Genomic DNA, 24,201 nt, shown 5'->3' with positions numbered 1-24,201 from the left:
TTCTATAAGCTCTTTATCCACACTATTTCCTTTAATGTCCAATTTTACTGCATCTTCCTTTTATCTGTTTTTAGTTTCTGTTTCCTATTTTCCTTCTCTCAAGATCTTTTTTTTTTTAAATTTGATTTATATGCCACCCTTCTCCGGAGACTCGGGGAGGCTTACAATGCGTTAAACAAAATCTTGAATTTTTCCTCCATTTTTCAAAATATTTTTAAAATATTCTTTCATTTTTTTCCTACTCTGGGCTGCATCTGATCAGAGTTTCCTGAAAAAGAGATTTCCCCTTCAACTCCTCCAGTTCTGAGTGAAGACCAAAGCCCCGCCCCTCTCTCTCCCTAGTGGCTGCCTCTGTCATCATGGCAACCCAGCAACAGCCAATCAAATAGGAGGGAAGAGACAATGGTTGCCTGGTAGCTCAGCCACCAATCAGCCTTAGGGAGAAGAAGTTCAATAAACAAAGACAAAGGGGGGAGGGGCAGAGCATTTCAAATAAAGATAAAATTAAAAAGCTTTCAGTGTGAAGAGAAAGAGGCAAAAACTCCCAGAAATGCAGAGGGAGGGGGAGTCTGAAGTCCTGGAAGTCCCCCCACCTAGAAATGACCGCCTTGAAGAGATTCTCCTCCTCTGGAGGCTCTTGGGCAAGTGGGAGCAGCAGCTGCCCAGAAGAGGACAGCCGGAGGGTCTTCAGGGGCCCCAGAATGCCCCTTCCTCAGAGCCCCAGAGGGTCCCTCCAGGGAGACCCCCCTCTTCACTTTCTCCTCCTGAGCAATGCCTGGTCCCCCTTTGGAGAGAAAGGCCCTGCATGGCTTCCCTCAAACAGGAGCCTTTCCTGGAAACACAGAAAGACAAACCAAAGCTTCACAAACCCACATTGGCTTCCTCCCCTTAAAATGCAACTCCAAAGCCCATAAATCACATTAGTCTCTTCCCAGAATGTCGGGGTGAAGGGTTCACACAGATCCTCAGCTCCTTCCTGACACTTTTCTATGAGCAACAGGAAGAGTCTGGTCTTTGCTTTCGCCCCTCAGTGCCCAATGTGTGGAAGAGACTGGCAGTGGAACATGGGTCCCCCTTCCCTCCCTTTCTTCCTTACATGGGGTGAAAGGCATCCTTTATTTCTCTCTCTCTCTCATTTTCTGTGCATTGGAGTCATACTTATTTTTAACTATGCAAAGTCCTGATGACTAATTTTTAACTTTTCTATTACACTATTGCATCAGACATTTTGTGTTGGTGTCCTTCAGCATTAACTTTCAAAATAATTACACTTTGGTTTTAACTCAGTAGGAAACTATCTCAGTTCAGTGACATGTTCAGGCATTAAATAGTCCCCGGGGTTTTCTTTTTAAACACAATGCCAACAAATATCCAATTTCTTTTTCTTCAGCCACAGGTGCCGTGTATTCCCTCGGGGGCCAATTTCAAGGATGGAGCTTTTAAATCTCTCAGTTAATGGTGACTAATTCAATTCTATCTCTACCCTATAATTCTGAACCAGATGGGAATTATTTCCCTTTCGTTTCTCTCCAGAGAAATGCCCAACAAACTCTGAATCCAAGAACTAGTTGAATTACCCAGGAATCTCTCATGAGAAGGAAAATTATTATTCGCAAAGTTTTATCTCTGCTCTTTGGCCGAATCCTCCAGGGGAGACTTTGGGCAGAGACAGATGGAGTCAGCTGCAGTTCACTTCTCACATTGACCTGCAAGGCCCTAAATAGAAATCTTTCCTGGTAGAGAACTTGGCTTTAGGCAAAAAGTGTCCCTGGATGATTTTATCTAACTAACGATCAGGGCTGTCTGTCTTCCTTCACCTCAAAGTGTTTTATCCTGGGGAAAATATTTGCTTGCCAGAGTCACCCTTTCCCCATCAAAAGAGCCCCCTTTTCCATCTCCTTCCCCCAAATATGAGCTCTGTCTTCAGGGGTACAAACCTCTCCTTATGCCCCCACAAAGCTCTCTTCCCCACAAAGCCCAAAGAAGTGTTGGGGAGTCTTCCAGATGTGGTGACACCTTTCCCTCTGGCTGGAAGCCTCCCATCCTTTGCTCTTGCCCCAACAGGACCCTGCAGTGCCTGGGCCTGATCCCCATTGCCTCCTGGAAGTGGCCACCATTTTCAATACCCTGACAAGTCCTTGTAGAAATGGCGGCTGCTTTTGAAGCTTTCAACCCTGACCATCAGGCTGTTGGGAGACTGCAGACCTCTCCTGACTCTTCTAGGCTTGGGAAACCAGGCACTGGTTGGTAAGGTGGCAGCTTCAGATGAGCTTCCTGAAACCTTTCCCTTCCTCCTTTGACCCCCTCCCTCCCCCCAAAACCCACATTTCTTCAATAAAGAACACAAAAGAAACCTGGGAGAGACAAACTTGTTCATCTTTCACCCCCACCCACCCAATTAGATGCTAAAACTAAACTCCCCACCTCTATCCTCAAATCTCTGTCCCGTGAAAATACAGCATGCCTGAGACAGAATAAGAGAGTTGGGAGGAACTTCTGAGGTCTTCTAGTCTAACCCCCTGCTCAAGCAGGCAACCCTATCATTTACCATCTCAGACAAATGGTTGTCCAATCTCTTTGTAAAACTCCCCAGCGTTGGAGCACCCATAACTTCTGGAGGCAAATCCTTCCCCTGGTTAATTGTTCTCACTGCCAGGAAATTTCTCCTTAGTTTTAGGTTGGTTCAAAGTTACTTTGAGAGTCAAAGAGAAAAGGAAAGAAGCAAGCAAAGAAAAATTTTGTTCTGTGTTGACAATGCTGACTTTGAGTTCAGTGTTGCTCAACTGCCCCACCGCATGTGAGGAGGCCTCTCCCTCAGAAGAGAGGTTTCTGACCACACCTAAGGCTGCCCTCACTGGATGGGTTGAGGGCTCTGCCTGCCTTCCTCTTTTCCTGCATGCCCTCCCTTCCCTTGACAGGAAGGGACATCCACCTCTTGCCGCCCTCCTGGCCTTCTAGGACTTTTGCTTTATCACCCTCCCTGCAGCCTTCATGAGTATTTGAAATTCATGGTCAAAATTGGAGCTTTCCTGCTGCTTCTACACAGACCAACCTGCCCGAGCTTAGCAAGTTGGGGTCCACTTGGCTGGTCTTGCAAGACTGAAGCCAGACTCAGGAAGGTCAGAGCCTCAGCCAGTTGTGTATGAAAGTTATCAGAAAGACCATAGGTGAAAGGGTTTTTCAGAAGAGGTTTGCCATTGCCTCTTTCCTAGGGAATTGGAGATTGGCCGGCCCAGGTTCACCCAGCTGGCTTTGTGCCCAAGGGAGGACTAGAATTCATGGTCTCCTTGTTAACTATCCTGAAGTCTTGACCCATAGACAGGCTCTGATCATAGCTGTAAAACCCACTTAACCTGGTCACTTCACCAATGGCTGCATTCACTCTTGCAACTTTTAACCGTGGTTTATTTTCTGAGGTTGAATCTGTTGGCCAATGGGTTAGCAAATTATGTATATTAATTCAGCAGGGACTAGCTGACCAATCATTTATAACAGAAATAAGCTGGAGACACTTTTCTTCCTGGAGTAAAGGCCACATTCACACAACATACTTCACCAGGCTGAGGAAATGTTATTGCAGCCACCTTGGGATAAAAGACAGCTTTAGCTGCAACCTCCTGAAAGCCTATAATAAACCATGGATGACCACAGCCATCCCCTTCTCCACTTCTCTGGGGGAGGTTTCCTCCCCTCTGGGCACAACTAGGCTTCAGTGAGACATGGCAGTAACATAATGGACGGGAGAAGCCATGTTACACATCAATTCCAATTCCAGACAATTCACACTTCACAGAGAACAACTGGAACCTGGAGCTACTAGCAGGCACTGAGAGAGGACTCTACAGTAGGACAATGCCCTACCTGTCAGTGACTACATCAGCTTCAACTGCAATAATACACGAGCACACAATAAATGAGGACCCAGATTGTGGGGGCAATAAGCTGACTTTGTATAAAATACAAAAGTATGAAGGCTATTGCTTAACGCATTGTAAGCCGCCCTGAGTCTCCGGAGAAGGGCGGCATATAAATTAAAGCAAAATAAAAAAAAAATACAAACTTAAGGTAAACCACTCCAAACTCGATTGCAGAAAATATGACTTCAGCAACAGAGTGGTCAATGCCTGGAATGCTCTACCTGACTCTGTGGTTTCTCCCCCAAATCCCCAAAACTTTAACCTTAGACTGTCTACTGTTGACCTCACCCCATTCCTAAGAAGTCTCTAAGGGGCGTGCATGAGCATACCAGGGGGGGTACCATCCCTGTCCTAATATTCCTTTTTACTTACTCTTTTCATGTATTCAAACTATGTTTATACTTTTACCTGTTATCGTCCCTGTCCTAATGTTCCCTTTTATTCGTATCCTTATCCTGTATTCATAATCATGTCTATACTTACATCTGTAATCTTATGCGTGTTTGACAAATAAATAATAAAATAAAATAAAATAAAATAAAATAAAATAAAATAAAATAAAATAAAATAAAATAAAATAAAATAAAATAAAAGAGCCTTGGTGGCACAGCAGACTAAAGTGCTGTTAAGTAACACCAGCTGCCTGCAATTACTGCAAGTTCAAATCCCACCAGGCTCAAGGTTGACTCAGCCTTCCATCCTTCTGAGGTAGGTAAAATGAGGACCCGGACTGTGGGGGCAATAAGCTGACTTTGTATAAAAAAAGAACACCGCTTAGGGGGCCTAAAAACCCTACTAAGCAGGTATATACAAAAGTATGAAGGCTATTGCTTAACGCATTGCAAGCCGCCCTGAGTCTCAGGAGAAGGGCGGCATATAAATCAAACCAATAAATAAACAATAAATAAAATAAAATAAAATAAAATAAAATAAAATAAAATAAAATAAAATAAAATAAAATAAAATAAAATAAAATAAAATAAAATAAAATAAAATAAAATAAAATAAAATAAAATTTCAAATAATGTACCTGGTATATTGGTCATCCTGTCCTCCTCATTGTAAGGATGGACCTTCCTATTCCATTTGCTTCTCACTCAACCCCCTTCCCACATTTCTCCCTTCTAGGCCCAGCTATAATATTAACATTCCCCCTCCAGGTAAGAAACATGATCCATCAACAATTGACCAAGATTAACCAGAACACAAGAAATCCAAACTGGCCCTTTGAAGCACTTGGAGGTCTTCTGGGGTGGAGTTTCAAATAAAGACTCAGAGGTGAGAATGTCAGGGGAGTTACACCAAGTGCATCTACAAAACCAGAGGAACTTCCACCAGGTCCTAATAAACCAACTACTGGGTGGTTGTGGCAAGAAATCAGGTTACATCATCCACCACACTTTGGGTGTTGCCACCATCTCAGCTGCAGACCTCACAGCACAAGGTGGTTGTTATGAAACCATGAAACTTAAAAAATGTAAAGGCTCTCAGTGTGGAAGAGACAACACAGAAAGTGAAAAGGAAACTAAAATAAAAACTTCTATCCATTGTTCTATAACCATCTCTCTATTAGCCAATGATGCTGTCAACAGGACAACCCTTTCTTGTCTCTTAGTCTGCTCTCATGCAAACATTGATATTTCTAGAAAAAATGGCAAATTAAATTTCTCTTCAGTTATAGGAATTCAAAAATAAAGCTCCAATTTGGGATTCATATATGGAAATCCCATTGAAAAGAAAACCCCAATCTCTTAACATTAAGTTGGGTTCAAGGATAATGATTGCTTCCATGGTGTTAGAGCACAGGCAACACTAGAGTTAAGTGGCACCAATGTAGAGTGGCACCAAACTCCTCAGCAGTCTCTGGAGGGAAAAGACCACACTGAAGGACAGCAGAAGTCACTTTTCTGGCTGTTGAGGTCTCTTGATGCAACATCACTTTCTGGACATGTCCTAACAGGAAGGACTCTGGACACTACACAACACTGCCCCAAGAGTTCGATCTGTGATTTTTCACTAATATGTTTTTCTCCACCTGCCCCTCATCAGATGGAAGAGGTTCAGGATCTCAAAAGAACAAGTTCCTTCTCATTGTAATTATTTTCTGACAGGCCTTGATATCTCTTCTCCTCCCTCTCCAGTGACTGCCTTTGGTGTAAACATCACATTGAAGCAACATGGAAGGGATCTTGTATTAAAAAAGGATAAATGCCACAGGTTATGCTTTTTGTGGCCCAAGTTACAGGACAGGCAGGAGCTGTGATCTTCAGTGTAGTTTCTCTCTCTTCCAGGTGAATCTTGGTTTGTCTCTATTTGAATCAGGAAAGCCATTGGAGATTCCATCCTGTGTCACTGCTTCCAATTCTTCTAATTGTTCTTTAGAAATGGGAAGGAGATTGATTCAGCCCCATGAATTATGGACCTCCTGCTTCTGCTCCTGCTTCTGATGCTGCTGGTGCCCCAGTCAGTCTCTGAGAAACTTAGAAAGAAATGCCCACTGAATTTGGACCACCAGGATGGAGAAAAGCCATGGAGCTATTATAGGCCAGGAGATCTTCTCATTGGCATAGTCATCTCTGCATCAGCAATAACACACACAACATTACCTTTCAACGTGGCTCCTTCTAGTCAGATTCGGTTGTAAGTGATTCACTGTGATGGAGTTTCATTCCCTCCATTTGCAAGTCTAACAACTTTTTTATTATTTATTTTTTTATTTAATCAAGCATGTATTAGATAACAGATATAAGTACAGACATAATTATGAATACATGAGATGGATACAAATACAAGGGAACATTAGGACATGGATGGTAGGCACACTGGTGCGCTTATGTATGCTCCTTAAAGACCTCTTAGGAATGTGGGGTGAGGTCAACAGTAGACAGTCTAAGGTTAAAGTTTTGGGGGCTTGGGGAAGAAACAACAAAATCAGGTAGTGCATTCCAGGCATTAACAACTCTGTTGCTGAAGTCATATTTTCTGCAATCGAGTTTGGAGTGGTTTACCTTAAGTTTGTATCTATTCTTTGCTCGTGTATTGTTGTGGTTGAAGCTGAAGTAGTCATTGACAGGTAGGACATCGTAGCAGATAATTTTATGTACTATGCTTAGGTCAGAATGAAGGTGGTGTAGTTCTAAGTTGTCTAACCCCCAAATTTCAAGTCTGGTGGAATAAGGTATTAGAAGAATAGAATAGAATAACAGAGTTGGAAGGGACCTTGGAGGTCTTCTAGTCCAACCCCCTGCCCAGGCAGGAAACCCTACACCACTTCAGACAAATGGTTATCCAACATCTTCTTAAAAATTTCCAGTGTTGGAGCATTCACAACTTCTGCAGGCAAGATGTTCCACTTATTAATTGTTCTAACTGTCAGGAAATTTCTCCTTAGTTCCAAGTTCTATTGTGAGCAGAGGAGTGGAGGACTCTTCTCATGAAATATCTCTGGACTCTCTCAATTGTATTAATGTCCGATATGCAGTGCGGGTTCCAGACAGATGAGCTGTATTTGAGAATTGGTCTAGCAAATGTTTTGTATGCTCTAGTTAGTAGTACGATATTACAGAGAAGAAGCTACGCAAGATTAGGTTAACAACTCTTAATGCCTTTTTGGCAATGCTGTTACAGTGAGCTCTGGCACTTAGATCATTGGAGATAAGTATTGCAAGGTCTGTGGCAGAGTGAGGGTCGTCTACGAGGTCGTATCTGCCCAGCTTGTATTTAGTGTTTTGATTTTTTTTTTGCCAATATGTAAGACAGAACATTTGTTGGTTGAGATTTGGAGTTGCCAATTGTTTGACCATTCTGACAGACAGTCAAGGACTTTTTGTAGGGTAGCAATATTGTTGGTGGCGTTGAATAGTTTTACATCATCTTTTTTTTCTTCTTCTTATTTTAGTTACTCTTATATTGCAGGACCTGACTAATTTCTTGAATCCTTTTGATTTCCTGGCCTCTCACTTTTGTCTTATTTTCTAGGAGAGGCTCAAATCCAAATTATGAGGAAAATAAAAACTGAAAGAAATCCACATTATTTTCCTCTTCAATCCTCAGTTCATGATTTGAATACAAAGTTTTCTTGAAAGTAGTGATTTTTGTGCTTCCCTCTGGTTATGTCATTTCTATATTTTTATAACTGTAGATTGATACTCAATCCCTTATTTTTTAGGAAAAGAGGATGACATGTTTTAGAACAGCTTTTCTGAATCACTTCTTAAAAATCCTCTTCCATGTATTCTGTTTTTGTCTTAATGACTAAAATATTCTGCAACTTGGTTACTGGGCTGATGAAAATTAGTTCTGCTACAAATAATACTATATTCTTAATTTTAGTCCTTTTGGAGAACTATTTCTATCCTGTCTTCTGAACATTCACAATATCAAAAAAAGTGATGGGTGACTATCATTTGTCTCTGATTTGGATCGATATTGACTTAAGTCTCAGTTAGCTTGTGGAGGAAAAGGGGATTAAATAGAGAAAGAGTGTTTAATTTTTGCTAATTATTGATGATCCTAATATTAACATCATTTTACACTAGTTTACCTAATGACAAGAAAAGGATATTATGCACGGTTTTCAATATTGAAGTGGTTAACGAAAATCTCCGACACCTGCACAATCACACCCTTGGCTACAACTTCTATGACAACTATGATAACACCCTCGGCACTTCAGATGCCTTGCTGGACATGCTGTCTACTGGAGAAGCCAATGTTCCCAACTACAGCTGTGGAAGGAAGGACAACCTTTTGGTGATTGTTGATGGAGCTGACAGAGACATCTCCATCCAGATGTCAACATTAGTTGGCCCCTACAAAGTTGCTGAGGTTTGTGTTTGTGTTTCTCTATCTGGTAAAGCAAATGGGTTGTTGGTGTGTGTCTGAGTGAATGAGAGATCCAACCATTTCATCTCTATGGAATTCAAACTCTGCTTTTCACCATGGCATTTTCAGTGGCATGACTCAGGATTGGGATAACAGTGGGGAGGGAGCAAAGTTGAAAACAGAAATACTTCCTCATGACACCATCCTCATTGCTTTGAGGGCTTCTGTTGCATGATTGTGAAGGTGAGGAGAGGCTCTGTGTTCACTCAAAGGGTCTCCTATACAATAGGAAGGTGTAGCCCCAATTGAAAACTCACATTTTTCCCATGATATTAGCCAATGATATTCTCAGACATGAATTAACCATTTTATAAAAGAATTATAAATATGTAATTCTACAAGATGGCAATTTTAGTTCCCATATATAAAAAAGAGAAGAAAATGGACTCTGCAATTCCAGGCCCATTTATTTAACAGGTGTAACTAAAATCTATGTTAGCTTCCCCTTGAATAGAGTTGAGAGTAGGTAGATGAAAAGTGCATTTCTCGTAGAAGAACCAGCAGTCTTAAGCAGATGTGGTCCACTATTGACAATTCTTTTGTCTTGAAACATCACACCATCTAAAAAATATCAGTCAGAGGAAAGAATGGTTTCCTGCCTTTATAGCATTTGACAGAGTAAACAAAGAAATATTATGGAAGAAAGTGATTGCCCTTAAAATGGAACTCAGAATGTTGACCCTGCTCAAAGCCCTTTCTACAAGCTACAGACAACAATTAATCAAACAATAAACTATAAGGAAGTATTGACATTACCTAAAATTGAACAAGTAAAGTGGAAAGGAGCCAAGGAAATGAAATCCACGGGTGAACATAACGTGTTCACATCTATGGCTTGGCCACAGGGTAGCAAAGCTGTAGGATGCAAGAAGAAAGTACTACCCAACAATGAGGTCCAATATAAAGCAAGGTTAGTGGCACAAGGTTTTTCACAGATGAAAAATGTGCACTATGATGAAGTATTCACGCCAACTGTAAAGAGTGAAAGCATAAGGCTGGCACTAACGTTAGCAGCGGCACATGGCCATAAAACTTGGCATTTTGACATAACCACTGCATTCCTCAATGCAGAATTAGTTCAAGCACCAGGGTATGAAAGTAAAAGGCCTAACATGGTATATAAATTGAACAAGGCCATTTATGGGCTGAAGCAGTCAGCCAGGAATTGAATATATGTTTAGATAAGGCATTGAAGGGTCTTGGGTTCAAGAGTTGCAAGGCTGATGGTTACATATACACTGGAAAGTTACAAGGTGGGGATCGTCAACTATTAGCATTTGTGGATGATCTTTGTTTCATTGCAAATGATGTATCACAGGTAAAAGAATTTGCTAATAAGTTGGAGAAGAAATTTGAACTAAAGAATTTGGGAGAAATACAAAATTATCTCGATGTAGAGATACAAAAAATTGAGAAAGGTGGTTATGTTTGCAGTCAAAAAAGAAAAATTGAACAGTTGTTGGAGAGATATAACATGAAAGATGGTAATACTACTCCAACACCTATGAGCATGGATTTTCATAACAGTTTGGGTGAGGACGAAAGTGAAGCCTGTGATCAAGAGATATATCAGCCAGCAATAGGGAGCCTGTTATATCTGTCACAGTGGTCCAGACCAGACATAGCTTGTGGAGTAAGCATTTTGAGTCGCTGTAATGCTGCACCAACGCAATTGCATTGGATGGGTGTAAAAAGGGTTCTCAGGTATTTGAACGGAACTGTGAATTTGGATCTTCAAATACAGGTCTCTGAAGAATTAAAATTGAAATGCTATGTTGTACCTTTCTCTACAAACATGGAGTTGGGGTTTTTCTTTCTTGAGTTTTGAACGGAGGCACACCTGACAGGTAGTGATTATGCAAACGATGTAAAAACCAGAAATCCAATTCTGGGATTGTTGTATTGTTTGGAGGGGCTTTAATTGGATGGAAGTCCAGGAAGCAAACAACTGTTTCCATTTCTACTGCAACAGGCAGAATTTATTGCTTTGTCTGAACTCTGTTCAGAAGTAACGTGGTATATGCAGCTGTTACAGGATTTAAATGTAAAGGTAAATGAAGTTATAATGGTATATAAAAATAATGCTGCCTGCATTAAAAAAGCAACAGGTGACAGAGTAAAGAGTAGAAGCAAGCATGTGGACATTAAATATTGGAATGTCAGGGAAGCCATTAAATGTAAATTAATTCCCTTGCTTCACTGTTCTTCAGAGGACAATTTGGTGTACATAATGACCACGCCATTGGGTGGAGTGCACCATGGAAAGAATATTAAGTTAATTGGATTAATGTCTTTTCCAGTAATGAAGGAAGGAGTGTCAGATTATTCATGAACTGGCAGAGACATGGTAACAAAGTCAGCCAATGGGAGCTGAGACAGACTGGAGCCAGGGCGTGTCTTAGTCTGCAGCTTCTGAGTCTGTGCATAGAAACGAAATTAAAACCAGTCTGAACTAGTCTGCTCTGCTGAAATGAAACTAACTGTTCTCTCCTGCTTGTGTTTGACTTGTAACTGCTACAAAGTTGGAAGAAATCTGCTGTTGGTATTGTAAATTTACTTCATGTATTATTATGTATATAAAGAAGTTAATAAATCCTGCTGCATCAGTTTACCTGTGTGTCAGAGATGGTATTCAAAAGGTTCTGAACAGTTCTGGAAAATCAGTAGTGGAAATTTTGAGTAGTTCAAAGAAGCGGTAAATACCACCTCTGACCGGCCCCGCCCCATGTATTCTCTGCCTCCCGAGTCCCAGCTGATTGGAAGGAAATGGGGATTTTGCAGTAACCTTCCCCTGGAGTGGGGAGGGAATTCAGATTTTACAGTATCCTTCCCTTGCCACGCCCACTAAGCCATGCCCACCAAGCCATGCCACATCCACCAAGCCACACCCAGAGAACTGGTAGTAAAAATTTTTGAAACCCACGACTCCTGTGTGTGCTTTCTGGATTTAATTTCTGCAACAAATTCTGACAACTTTTAGAGAAATGATCTATTGGGATCCTAATATTAAATCAATATATTTCCTGTGTAATCAGAATCCAACAATTATATATAATATGCTGCTTTTTTGGAGGAAATTAGTTCAATTGAGCTTCTCTTATGTGGTCTGATTGTGGTAGATTTGGGGATGATTTTAAAAAAACTATTTTTATTCTTAATGCTTATTCCATTTTACTTATTTTTTTAAAAAAATCTACTTTTTTCAGATCAGTAATAAAATTACTTCAGATGATCTGAGTGATAAAAGTCAATTCCCCTTTTCCCATTCGATGCTCCCCAAAGAAACAGTCCAATACCCAGGAATTGTCCAACTGCTCCTTCATTTTGGATGGACCCTGATTGGTCTCTTTGCTTCGGACACAGAGAAGGGAGAGAATTTCATGAGGACTTTTACTCCTATGCTTGTCAGGAATAGAATTTGTGTTGTTATATCACAACAATTCTCAGCGACTGGAAATTCAGTAGCCCTCAGGGATGCCATCTTTAAGTGGAAACAAGTCAATGTCTTTGTTCATTTCATAGGATTTGATTCCATTTTTGACAGAATTCTTCCTTTCCATTTAACGCTCAGGCGTTTGCCAGGACCCATTGAAGGGAAAGTCTGGATCATGACAACGCTTGGAGTGTATGTAATGAAAAAGCAGAGGCTTCTCAAGTATGTCCATAGTATTTGGACCTTTTCTCTTCAGTGGAAAAAGAGTTGGAACGATGATGATGCCTATAAAACATATTTCTTTGTGGAACGTGAATTTCAAGTTGAGTATTTTCACTGTTCTGTTTCAAAACACATATTTTCTATCAAAGGCCGGAGAAGATGCACCCAGAAAGTACCACTGGAGACACAAGAGGAAAAGAATAGGATGTGGATCCCAAATGACGGCTATACTTACAGTGTCCTTAAGATTCTGGCCCATGCCTTAAAAACTGCATCCAAACCCCAGAGGAGAAGGGAGAAGGGAGAAGAGAGGCTGGGGGCTCCAAGGCTGCAACCGTGGAAGGTATGGGGTCCCATCAAGGATCCATCAAACTAAATTCCTTTTCAGGGTCTTTGGGGCTCTCAGAGCTTGTTTGTTTAACATCTTAAGCTTCTGAACAACATCTGATACTTATTGGAAGAGCATTGCATCTTCCCTTCTACAACCATTTTCTATATTCAAAAAAATATTCCTAGACTCCATCTGATTTTCAGCTCCTGTAAACTGAAATGGCTCTTTTCCTTGTCTTTCCTCAAGGCTAAAAGAGGTTCCTCTGATCTCTTCCTTGCCTTCTTTGTTTTTGCTTAAAGCTGATGAATATATATATATTCATATTTGGCTGAAAAATGCCTGCGTTGGCGTCTTTATAACATTTATCTTCTCAGATTTCAAAGGTATTATTCCAGCACTTTTTTAAACATGTTTGTTTGTTTGCAACTGAATGAGGTTTGATTAAACAGTAGCCTCTTCTCCCACTATTCACAATAATGTTCAGTGCAAATGAGTTTGGTTCAATATTTTTAATTTAATTAATAAAATAAAAATAAATATTGGGGGCTTGTAAGCATTTCAGGAGGTATTCATGGGGGAAAAAAGAGAGCAGGATTTTTCAAAATTGGCAGCAAAACAGTATTTCCAGGATTGAAACCTGCTAGAAACAAATCGAGGAAGCGAATTCCATGAAAATAGGATTGGGGTAGAGCTGTATCACGTAAGGGGCAGATTCTGTTACAGATTTGCAGACTTTCAAGCTTTAGAATAGCAGCCCAAGAGGGAAAGTGGCTAGTTTACAATCCACCAACATGATTAACTGCCTGGAGAGAAAAATGAAGAATATCAGTGGACCGAAATAAGAAACCAAGCTAACTACAGAATGGGAAGGAGGAGGAAATATTAGGAAAAAACGTCCTGAAAGATTGTGGAATATACACTAAAGAAGAAGGGATTTAGAAACTGTAAGAAAAAGTCAGGGAGTGACAATTGTGAATGACGCAAGGGAGCAAACCAAATCTCGGCTTGTCCACTGAACCGCCCTGGAAACAAACAACAACCAGAAGGAAATGAAGCAGTTTGCAGCGTCTTTAATCAGGTTAAGCACAGCAACACAGGCAGGAGTAAGGCACAAGCCGGCATCGACATTTAAAGCTAGCGCTACACGCAGCCGCTGTGTAGCGCTCTTTATACACTTAGTAACAAGCAATTTACCATTTACCATGCAGATTGCCAGGCTGAGCTTTCCTTCTGGATCCATATTTTTTTTAGAAAGCAGCTGAGAAACTATCTTCCTTTTCAATTGGCAAGTCCTCTCTTCCAAAGGCATCCGTTTCGCCTGAGTCTCGCGATCCCATTTCGATTGAGTCCTGCTCGGTCTGTCCTTCCTAAAAGGGTGGGGGCTCCAGCTTCTCCATCAGGGACTTGATCCAGCTTGTTCCATTAATCAGTTTGGTGGTGGCGATGACGTATTCAGTGCCTCCATCTTCCATCTGAGAGAGGAACCAGAGGGCTGCGATTTTGGCATAGGTCACGCCTCCCAGAAAGAAGACGAGAGTGACATGGTTTTCTCCATGCTGGTGCTTTTTCTGAAGCCCAGTTGGCAGCTGCTGCCTCTCTTCAAAATTAGACCAGGAAGTATTTTTAAGATTTCTTCAATGCTTCGCCAACCTGGCCGGGCAAGCAACTGTGCCAGGCGAACGCTTAGAGGGGCATAACCACTGTAGACGTAAGAGATATTGTTTGGGTTCTGCTCTTTGATGTTGTCCATACACAGATGCAAAGTTTTCCAGATGGTTGGGTAGTTGTTCCGACTGCCCAGCCGGGGCTTCAAAAGTCCAGCCTTTTCTAGGCTATTCAAGGTCAGGATGTGTTTGTAGCCATAAGTCTGGAGAATTTCTCTCTTGTAATGATCCAGCACCTTCTGCTTTAAGCTGCTGTTGCACACCGACTGCAGGCAAATGAGCCTCAGTAATCTTAATCAAAGGATACTTTCGGGCAATGCAATCTTCTATGTAGCTGTTGACCTTATCGGTATCTATCCCGGACATAAATTCTTGCTCCACGGTTAAATTATTGAAGAAGTCTTCAGAGGTGGTGATGTCTTTCACGAGCTCCGCGATGGAGGTATGGTTCACCAAAGAGCTTCTGGCAGCCTGCATGTGCGGCAACTGTGAGACAAACTGCTTGATCTCCCCCACGGTTTTGGTGTGGTGCCTTTCCTCAAAAGCAGCTGAAATGATTTTGGCTTTCTTGCTCAAGACGCTGCCCACAGCATTGAGGTTCTTGTTGCAGATCTCCGTGTACAGCTTCTCCGCGGAGTTCAGCTGCAGCTTCTTGGCCTCGGTGGGGAGCTCCTTCACAGCCTCCCCCTGCTTCTTGGGTTAAATTTTTCAGGGGGAAGTTTTATGTAGGTGTTCTGAATTCTATATATTTCATCAATTAGGCCCTCATAAGTCAGTTGGGTAGCCAGAGGAGAGACCAAATCCACGTTGTGATCCAGCAGCAGAAGGGTATCGAAGATGGGCAGGATGGTGTTCTGGATCCCCGAAAAATCCCTTTTCATGCAGATCATCATGTTTGCCACATGCCATGCGCACTCTCCTTTTCCAAAGATGAGTGGGATGGTTCCATAGAGAGCCTGGAGCATCATGAGTCCTTTCACAGCATGGTAGAGGCAGGTCTGGTCATTTTCTAGGTAACACTTCTTAAAGGCGTTTTCTGACTCCATGGACAAGAGGTCGCTGTCAAAGGGAATGAGGAGGTCCAGGCTGCATTCCTCTCGGTGAATAAAACAGTGCAACACACCCAGTTCTTTGAGGCGCTGTTTGCACAACAAACTGTGATGCGGAACAAACAAGATGTAGAAATCCCGCTGCGGACAGCGGATTTTGTCTTCACTGAACACATTGTCTGCAATTATGTTCATGAATTCTAACCTGGGCCTGACAAAGAAAATAATGTTCTTGACATTAGCCGGTGGAAGGTGACCCCCTTTGAGGGTGAACATTTTCTCCACCTCATGTTCCTTCAGAAGAGAATATTGCACAATCAATCCAAAGGGCCCAGTAATATACTCATCCCACATAATGGCCTTGGATCCGGTGCATTTGTCGAGGAAGGCGCGCAGCTCCCTCCGCCTGGCTTCCCGCAGCACCGTCAATGGGACGTGGCCCGAGCTGAGGTGAGCCACCATGGCTGCTGCGCTGCACTCAAAGCTGATGGATATTTTTCTGCAATGTCTTCTCTAAGTGTGTTTTCTACAAGAGGACATGAAATGATTCCACTGGATCATTAATAGCATTATCGCCAAATTAATAATAGGGATATTATCGTATCATTAAAAGATTACTGCTACTTTATTATAATAAGTAACCATTATCTATATAAAACAATGTGAGAAAAATCACAAAGATACAGTCATCTATCGAGTACTAGATGCTAAAAATTAGTTCATTTCCAAATGGATTTTACTTATGCACTTCTCTCTATCACAAAATCATATTTTTATTTTCTGGAAGCTGGAATTTTTTTTAAGGAGATCAAAATAACTTTGTATAAGCATTATTATAATATTTGCATCACAAAAACATGATTTATCTATTTCTTTTATCAATGAAAATACACTTGTTCATAATTTCCAATTTTATCATTAAGATTAAAATTTATTTGAATACAAGTTTTAAGACAGTTGTATCCATTTAATTATCATGCCATCTAGCAATCAATTAACTAGATCCCCATTCATCACATCATGAATCATTTTGTTAATTCTTTGCTGAAAACAAGTTCTACCACCAGCATTCACACAATCCATTAAGGAAGTGGGATATGTAGGAATTAGTTTGGAGGACTAGAGAAAGAGATGCAGGGAAGGATCAGATAAGATGGTGGGGGGGAAGGATGAAGCAGCATCTGTGTTACAGGAAGAGAAAGAAATTCAGAGAAGGTCCTCCCAAATGTTTAGACTGTAAAAAGAGATGGTGAAAGATTTGTATTTTCATACTTGCAAGATTCTGTTAATATTGTCTTGCAGTAAAATAGAATTAGTTCATCTGGTCATTTTCCTGTCTTAGTCTTGCAACTTTCTTCTTAACAAATCCTTGCTTTCTGATAATCACCCTCTTGTTTCCAAAGAGTTTATGAATGCTCTTGATATTTGGGGGTTTTCTTCAATTGATTTATGACCTTTCCTAAAATGTTTCTTGTAATTGACAATTTTTGCCAATTATATCTTCTCACTATACTTTTTGTCAATATACTGTATGATTGAGAATTATTACTGAACCTTTGTTCTTGAGTTTTAAAGGTAGTGGCCACATGCCAACTCACAATATTTGCAAGTTAAACAACCATAGAAGAAAGATTCAAATGTAAAAAGAGAAAACAAAACAAGATTTCTGCTTTTAAAGTTCCTGGACGTTTCCATTCTAGTTCCATCCATTTCTACAGAAGAAGGAATTGTTCAATCTTTCCCTGCTGAAAGTGTACTTGGATCAAAATGGAGACGTAGCAGCAGATCTGAAGATCTTGAGTAGGGTGGTTCTCCCCAAGGGGGATCCCATCGACAAGGAATTGGGGAGTTTTGAAAGGCAGCGACTGATAATCAACCAAGATGCTTTGTCACAGCTAAAGTTGCTCAACCAGGTGGGGAAAATAGTGATGTGTTTTTTTTTCATTTTCCCAAAGAATTAGGACCCTTTTCAAGTGGGCTAAACCTAGTCAAAATGGGGGGTAACCTTCACTGAGAATTGAATGTGTGGAATAAAACTTTTATAATTTTCTTAGAAAATAGGGAGGCTTCTCTTCTATTGACCAAGGTATCCTTTTGATGCTATAATGCTGAATACTGTTGTAAGATGATTCAGCTATATCCAAAATGAGATTTGGGATGATTATTATTTAGGACAATAATCATTGCCATTTCATGTCTCTTCTTTATCACCATAAAACCGGTGACAGAGGGCCTCATATACTGAGGATTTTGATATTAATAGCTTCAGGTACACTAATTTCTTGTCTTCAAATATCAAAGTTGAAGGCAATTCTGTTGACCGGGGCCTGAGTTCAGCTTTGGTCTCAATCTGATAAAATGGAATCAAGACTGGATGGAACTCCACTTGGTCCCAATGGGAAATAAGCTTCATCTTGACCTGCTTGGAGTCAGGAAACTCCCAAAATTGCAGGCCTAGAGTCTGTAATGTTTTTAATCAGCTGAGACCATAGTTATACATGTCTCTCTTTAACCCCACTAGGATAGTAGAATTTAGGAAGGAGATCCAAGGCATTCAGTTCACACGAAATAATAATGACTGGTCTGATGTGACCTAATTTATTCATTGATTGATTCAATTTATTTGCTCTCCCATCTCACCACGATAATGGTCTGAAAAACGAAGTACAAAAACATGACTTTGATGCAAAAAAATCCTGATATCAGAAGTAATAAGGGACAATTTCAAGGGAAATATTACTTAGGTTTCGGCATTGGAAGTAATCAGAGATTTCATATTTTTCTATCTGAATCCCAGAGACTACTGGGGTAATGTTCCTTTCTACCTCCATGTTACATAGATGGTGAGTGTAGCATCTTTCCTTTGTCATTTTTTCTTTCTCTTCTCAGTCTCTGCCTCAGTCCAAATGTGTTGAAAAATGTCAGCCTGGATTTGTGAAGAAGGCTCGAGAAGGAGAGCCATTTTGCTGCTATGACTGCATTCCTTGTTCAGAGGGGACCATCTCCACTCAGGAAGGTCAGTGGCACCATACGGAAACCTTCTGAATTCATCCATCAAGTGGATATTTCCTTCCCACCTTTTCTTATCTTTCCAATTTGTGTTGTTAAATATTGAGATAAAAACTGTTATAACACCAACAAAAAAAAAGAATATATTTGTGGTTCTGAAAAGAAAAAAAATACTAACATACAGTGCTGGGATTAAAATAAAGAGAAAGGAGGGGGAGAAGGAGAACTAATAAAAGACAAATCTACAAATAGATACCAAGGTTGAATTCATTCTCTCTTTAAAATTGTTGCCAAATCTAGAAAGGACGGAAATATATCGCTTCATCTTCTCATTTTTATTGGGTAAAAAGCCTTGGCAGATAACAAACTCAGTTCCCCTTCTGGAATTCCTTCATTAATTAATCTTCCTTAAGATCTCTTTCTTTTCAAGTTTATATGGTTGTCTATTTCACACATAGGGGCTTTTGGTGGCACACAATTAAATCACAAATTAAAATTTTAAACAATGAGAAATAAATGCTAAGAAAGCAAGAGAGGAATCCATCAAGATGCTACCTACCATGCAACCAGCACACAGGGCTCTGTTGTCAGGGGATCTCCAGGACTATTGGAAAATATCACATTTTAAGGGATTTGTAGAGACCCTCATAATCTGGAGATACTCTCAATTTCAGGATAGTTAATGATTTTTTACTAAAAAGGTCTGTTCAATCTCCCCTGAAGTAGGCAGTGTTGCAACCCTTCTCAAGAGGAATTCCATGGATCCAACCATGTTAGACAACTTTTATCCTGTGTCCAAACTTTTTAGAGCAGTTTATTGAGATCATGGTTGGTGGGTCAATCATCATTAACTGAGTTTAAACATTCTTGAGGTAAACATATGTCCATAATCTCAGAAAAGATAAAAAAAATTAAATAATATAATAAATCAATAAAAACAAAGAACTCATGATAAGATCAGTGAGAGATAAGAATCTGGTGGATTAGCTCAGAGAAGGCAGTTTGTGGCACCAGATATTTCTTCTTACAATTTTATTTTGTTGTTGTTCTTTTTTTTTTTTAATAGTTGTACTGTATATATTGGGGAATTTTTTGCTGGAATGAATGTATGTATATACAGTACAATTTAATGAGGCTTTCCTGTCTCTCAGTATCAAATCTCATCTAAAGGTTTTCTTGAAATTTCAAAGATTATGAAAGAAATGTTACTTTGTTTTCTCAGATACTGAAAAATGCACCAAATGTGTAGATGAACAATATCCAACTAAGAACAGAGTCCGGTGTATCCCAAAAAGAATAATCTTCCTGTCTTATGAAGAACATCTGGGCATAATCCTTGTGTTCTTTGCTCTACTCTTGTTCCTAACCACAAGCCTTGTTTTAATCATATTCCTTAAATATTTAGAAACTCCCATTGTCAAAGCCAACAACCGAGACCTCTCCTTCATCCTCCTGATCTCCCTCCTGCTCTGTTTTTTGTCCTCCTTTCTCTTCATCGGCCAGCCAAGGAAAGCCACCTGTCTTCTCCGACAAACAGCTTTCAGCATTGTCTTCTCAGTAGCTGTGTCTTCTGTGTTGTCCAAAACAGTCACGGTGGTGCTGGCCTTCTTGGCCTCAAAACCAGGAAACAGGGTGAGAAGATGGTTGGGGAAGAGCTTGACCAACTCCATCATTCTTTCTTGTTCTAGTGTTCAAATTTTCATCTGTGTCATATGGCTGATAGTTTCTCCCCCATTCCCTGATTCCGACATGCACTCCCAGCCTGGAGAGATCATCCTTCAATGCAATGAAGGCTCTGATACCATGTTTTATGTTGTCCTCGGCTACATGGGTTTCCTAGCTGCCGTTTGCTTCACGATGGCTTTCGTGGCCAGGAACCTGCCTGGAGCCTTCAATGAAGCCAAGCTAATCACCTTCAGCATGCTGGTCTTCTGCAGTGTCTGGGTCTCTTTCCTGCCCACCTACCTGAGCACCAAAGGAAAGTCCATGGTGGCTGTGCAGATCTTCTCCATCTTGGCCTCCAGTGCTGGACTGCTAGGCTGCATCTTCGTCCCCAAGTGCTACATTATTATCATGAGACCAGATCTAAACATGAAGGAACATCTAATGATAAAAGTAGGGAATTGATAATGAAATTGTTTCTTAGACTCGTGACAATTAATTATTGATTGCAATTTGTTGTTGGTTTATATCTTTCATTTCCCTCTGTATGATACAGAACATAGAACAATAGAGTTGGAAAGAACCTTAGAGGTCTTCTAGTTCAGCCCCCTGCTTGAGCAGGAGGCCCTATACCATTTGAGACAAATGATTGTCTAGTAACTTTTTTAGAGCCTCTATTGCTGGAGCACCCACAACTTCTGGAGGCAAGCTATTCCATTGGTTTTGTGAGGTCCTCCATCATTGGCTTGGCACCTCACAAGCACCGTCCCATCAAAGGATCGGGATTCGGAGGGGGGTAGTTGGGTGATAAACCTATATGCTTTGATGGTGGGAATTTGGGAGGGAGGATTGACTGTTTGTTTGTTTGTTTGTTTGTTTGTTTGTTTGTTTGTTTGTTTATTAGTTCAATTTATATGCTGCCCTTCTCTGGAGACTCAGGGCGGCTTACAATGCATTAAGCAATAGCCTTCATACTTTTGTATATACCTGCTTAGTAGGGCTTTCGACCCCCCCAAGCGGTGATTTTTTTCATACAAAGTCAGTTTATTGCCCCCACAATCTGGGTCCTCATTTTACCTACCTCGGAAGGAGGGAAGGCTGAGTCAATCTTGAACCTGGTGAGATTTGAACTCGTAGTAATTGCAGGCAGCTGGCAGCTAAGTGCTACTTAACAGCACTTTAGTCTGCTGCTCCACCAAGGCTCATCAGTTGAAGGAGTGCAAAGCAGTTCATGCCAGGCATCTTCAAGGTCGTTCACCCTGAGTGTAGAATTTCACCAGCCCAAAAATCTCAGCATTTCCCAAAACATCTCAGTGATATCCGATTGGCTAAAAACCGACTAGACATGGGGGAAGGATGAGAAACTAAGGGTTTGGTTTTTGTATTGCTTCATGGGAACTTCAGATTCCTCCTGACTTTACTGCAACCTGAATTTTTAAATAAAAGTTATTTTCATTGCAGACAAATGGACTTGAGGGTTTTACTTTCCTAAGGGATCAGACTGGGCCAAGTCTGACATTAGGTGGAATCTGATATTGTGGTCAACCCAGAGAGGACATCATCTGTACCGTGGGGACCATGCACACGATATTGCCTCAAGGGAGCAATTAGGAGGAGATTGAATGCTGGGGGGGGAGGCTTTGAAGAGGCCTCCTCCAGGACTGGATCTCTTTGAATGGACAGGGGAGGCAGAAAGCTGTGGCAATCTGCTGAGATCCAGGTGGTCTCTGGGCATTGGGCAAAAGGAGGAATGGAGGGGAAGCCCATGGTGATAACTTTCACTCATGGAAGCTGTGGCAGTTGCTAGCGGGAACAATGAGTGGAAAGCTTTCAGATTCGGGTTTTCCCAGATGTGCCAACATGACATCTCTAATAAATTAGAACTTTGAGGAACCTCAGGCCTCAGAGCTTTATTTGACATTGCCAGCAACTGGGGTTCTTCCTGGCCCAGGTTTGGACCTACGTGCAGGAGTATCGTCTGGAGATAACAACTGAAGGTGCCAAGGTCAGATGTGTCACCAGGGACCTAGAAGGGGCTGTAGCACAGTGGATGATCAACCTCGGCGTGGGTCAGAGGGGAGTGGCTGAGTACACACAAGAACTTTGTGACCTAGTGTCAGGGTTCCCACCGATGCCTTAATTAAATCATGGACCTCAAGCCAAACTTCAAAAGGAATCCAGTTATTTATTAGGAGTTTCAAGGCAGCATATTCTAAGTGAAGCCAACTCTGACCTCACTTAATTTTCATCCCGGCTCTGACCCTGTTTCCCCTTCCCCCAAGGTGTGTCATCAGTCACATTCTCCAATGAAGCAATTGTTTCACTGCAATCCTGTAATCAAAGGATGGGGGGAGGGAGGGGGACAGATGGGCAATAAACCTGTATGCTTCAATGGTGGGAATTTGGGAGGGGGGAATAACAGTTGAAGGAGTGCAAAGCAGTTTGGTACCAGTTCATGCCAGGAATCAATCGATTAATCAATCAATCACTAAAGATACATCAACACCAATAACAGCAATAGACCTAATCTTGAGGTAGTTGGGGCCATCTAGATCTCCAGGGAGGCTCTTCCACAAGGCAGGGGATGCCAGAGGGAAGGGCTGCTTTCTGGTCCAACAGAATGATATGGTTTCATAGAGGGGATGCTAAGAATGTCCCTGTGCTTTCCCTACCCTGGGCCATGTTGAATGCCAAAAAGTTATTCACTTAACACATTTCCACTTTCTGATGAATTCTTCACACACATTTAAGTGGCAACTTTAAAGCCTCAAAAATGCCCTCGGTCAGGTCTGCTTCAGGTTTGACAAAAGGACTATAGAATATCAAACAAATTATAGTACCTGGATGAATCGTCGTATCTGGATCCGTTCCAGTCGGGCTTCAGGCCTGGGTACAGCACGGAAACGGCATTGGTCACGTTGGTTGATGATCTCTGGAGGGCTCGGGACAGGGGTTCTTCCTCTGTCCTGGTCCTATTAGACCTCTCAGCAGCTTTTGATACCATCGACCATGGTATCATGCTGCACCGGCTAGAGGAGTTAGGGGTGGGGGGCACCGTTCTACGGTGGTTCTCCTCCTTTCTCTCTGACCGGTCGCAGTCTGTGTTGACAGGGGGGCAGAGGTCGACCCCGAGGCCCCTTGTATGTGGGGTGCCACAAGGGTCGGTCCTCTCGCACCTTCTGTTCAACATTTATGTGAAGCCGCTGGGTGAGATCATCCGTGGTTTCGGGGTGAAGTACCATCAGTACGCTGATAATACTCAGCTGTACATCTCCACCCCGGACCACCCCAATGATGCCCTTGAAGTGATGTCCCGGTGCCAGGAGGCCGTGCGGATTTGGATGGGGAGAAACAGACTCAGGCTCAACCCATCCAAGACCGAGTGGCTGTGGTTTCCGACATCCTGATATAGTCAGTTGGTGCCATCACTGACTATTGGGGGCGAGTCACTGGCCCCCACGGAGAGGGTTCGCAACCTGGGTGTCCTCCTGGACTCACGGCTGTCTTTAGAAGAGCACATGATGGCCGTGGCCAGGGGGACTTTTTATCAGGTCCGCCTGATTCGCCAGTTGCGTCCCTTTCTGGATCGGGACTCGTTAAATACGGTCACTCATGCTCTCGTTACTTCCCGCCTGGACTACTGCAATGCTCTCTACATGGGGCTCCCCTTGAGGAGCACCCGGAGGCTCCAGCTGGTCCAGAATGCAGCCGCGCGGGTGGTTATGGGAGCGACGTGGCGCTCCCATGTGATCCCCCTCCTGCGCGAGCTGCACTGGCTCCCGGTGGTCTTCCGGGTGCGCTTCAAGGTTTTGGTTACCACCTTTAGAGCGCTCCATGGCATTGGACCGGGGTATCTACGAGACCGCCTTCTGCTACCAATAGCCTCTCACCGACCAGTACGCTCCCATAGAGAGGGGCTCCTCAGGGTGCCATCGGCCAAACAGTGTCGCCTGGTGGCCCCCAGGGGGAGAGCCTTCTCTGTGGGGGCACCTACCATCTGGAACGAGTTCCCCCCAGAGATACGGAAGAT

At 42.0% G+C, this 24,201-nt stretch overlaps 1 pseudogene; it reads right to left on the bottom strand.

The window, feature by feature from the left end:
* Nucleotides 1-14,154: 14,154 nt before the first annotated feature.
* On the bottom strand, nucleotides 14,155-15,962 carry LOC148116051 (vacuolar protein sorting-associated protein 33A pseudogene; annotated as a pseudogene).
* Nucleotides 15,963-24,201: the final 8,239 nt, after the last annotated feature.

The sequence above is a fragment of the Pantherophis guttatus genome, chromosome 2 (assembly GCF_059756535.1).
Source record: "Pantherophis guttatus breed Tessera chromosome 2, ASM5975653v1, whole genome shotgun sequence".
Lineage (NCBI taxonomy): Eukaryota > Metazoa > Chordata > Lepidosauria > Squamata > Colubridae > Pantherophis > Pantherophis guttatus.
This window is presented reverse-complemented; position numbering and strand designations above follow the sequence as displayed.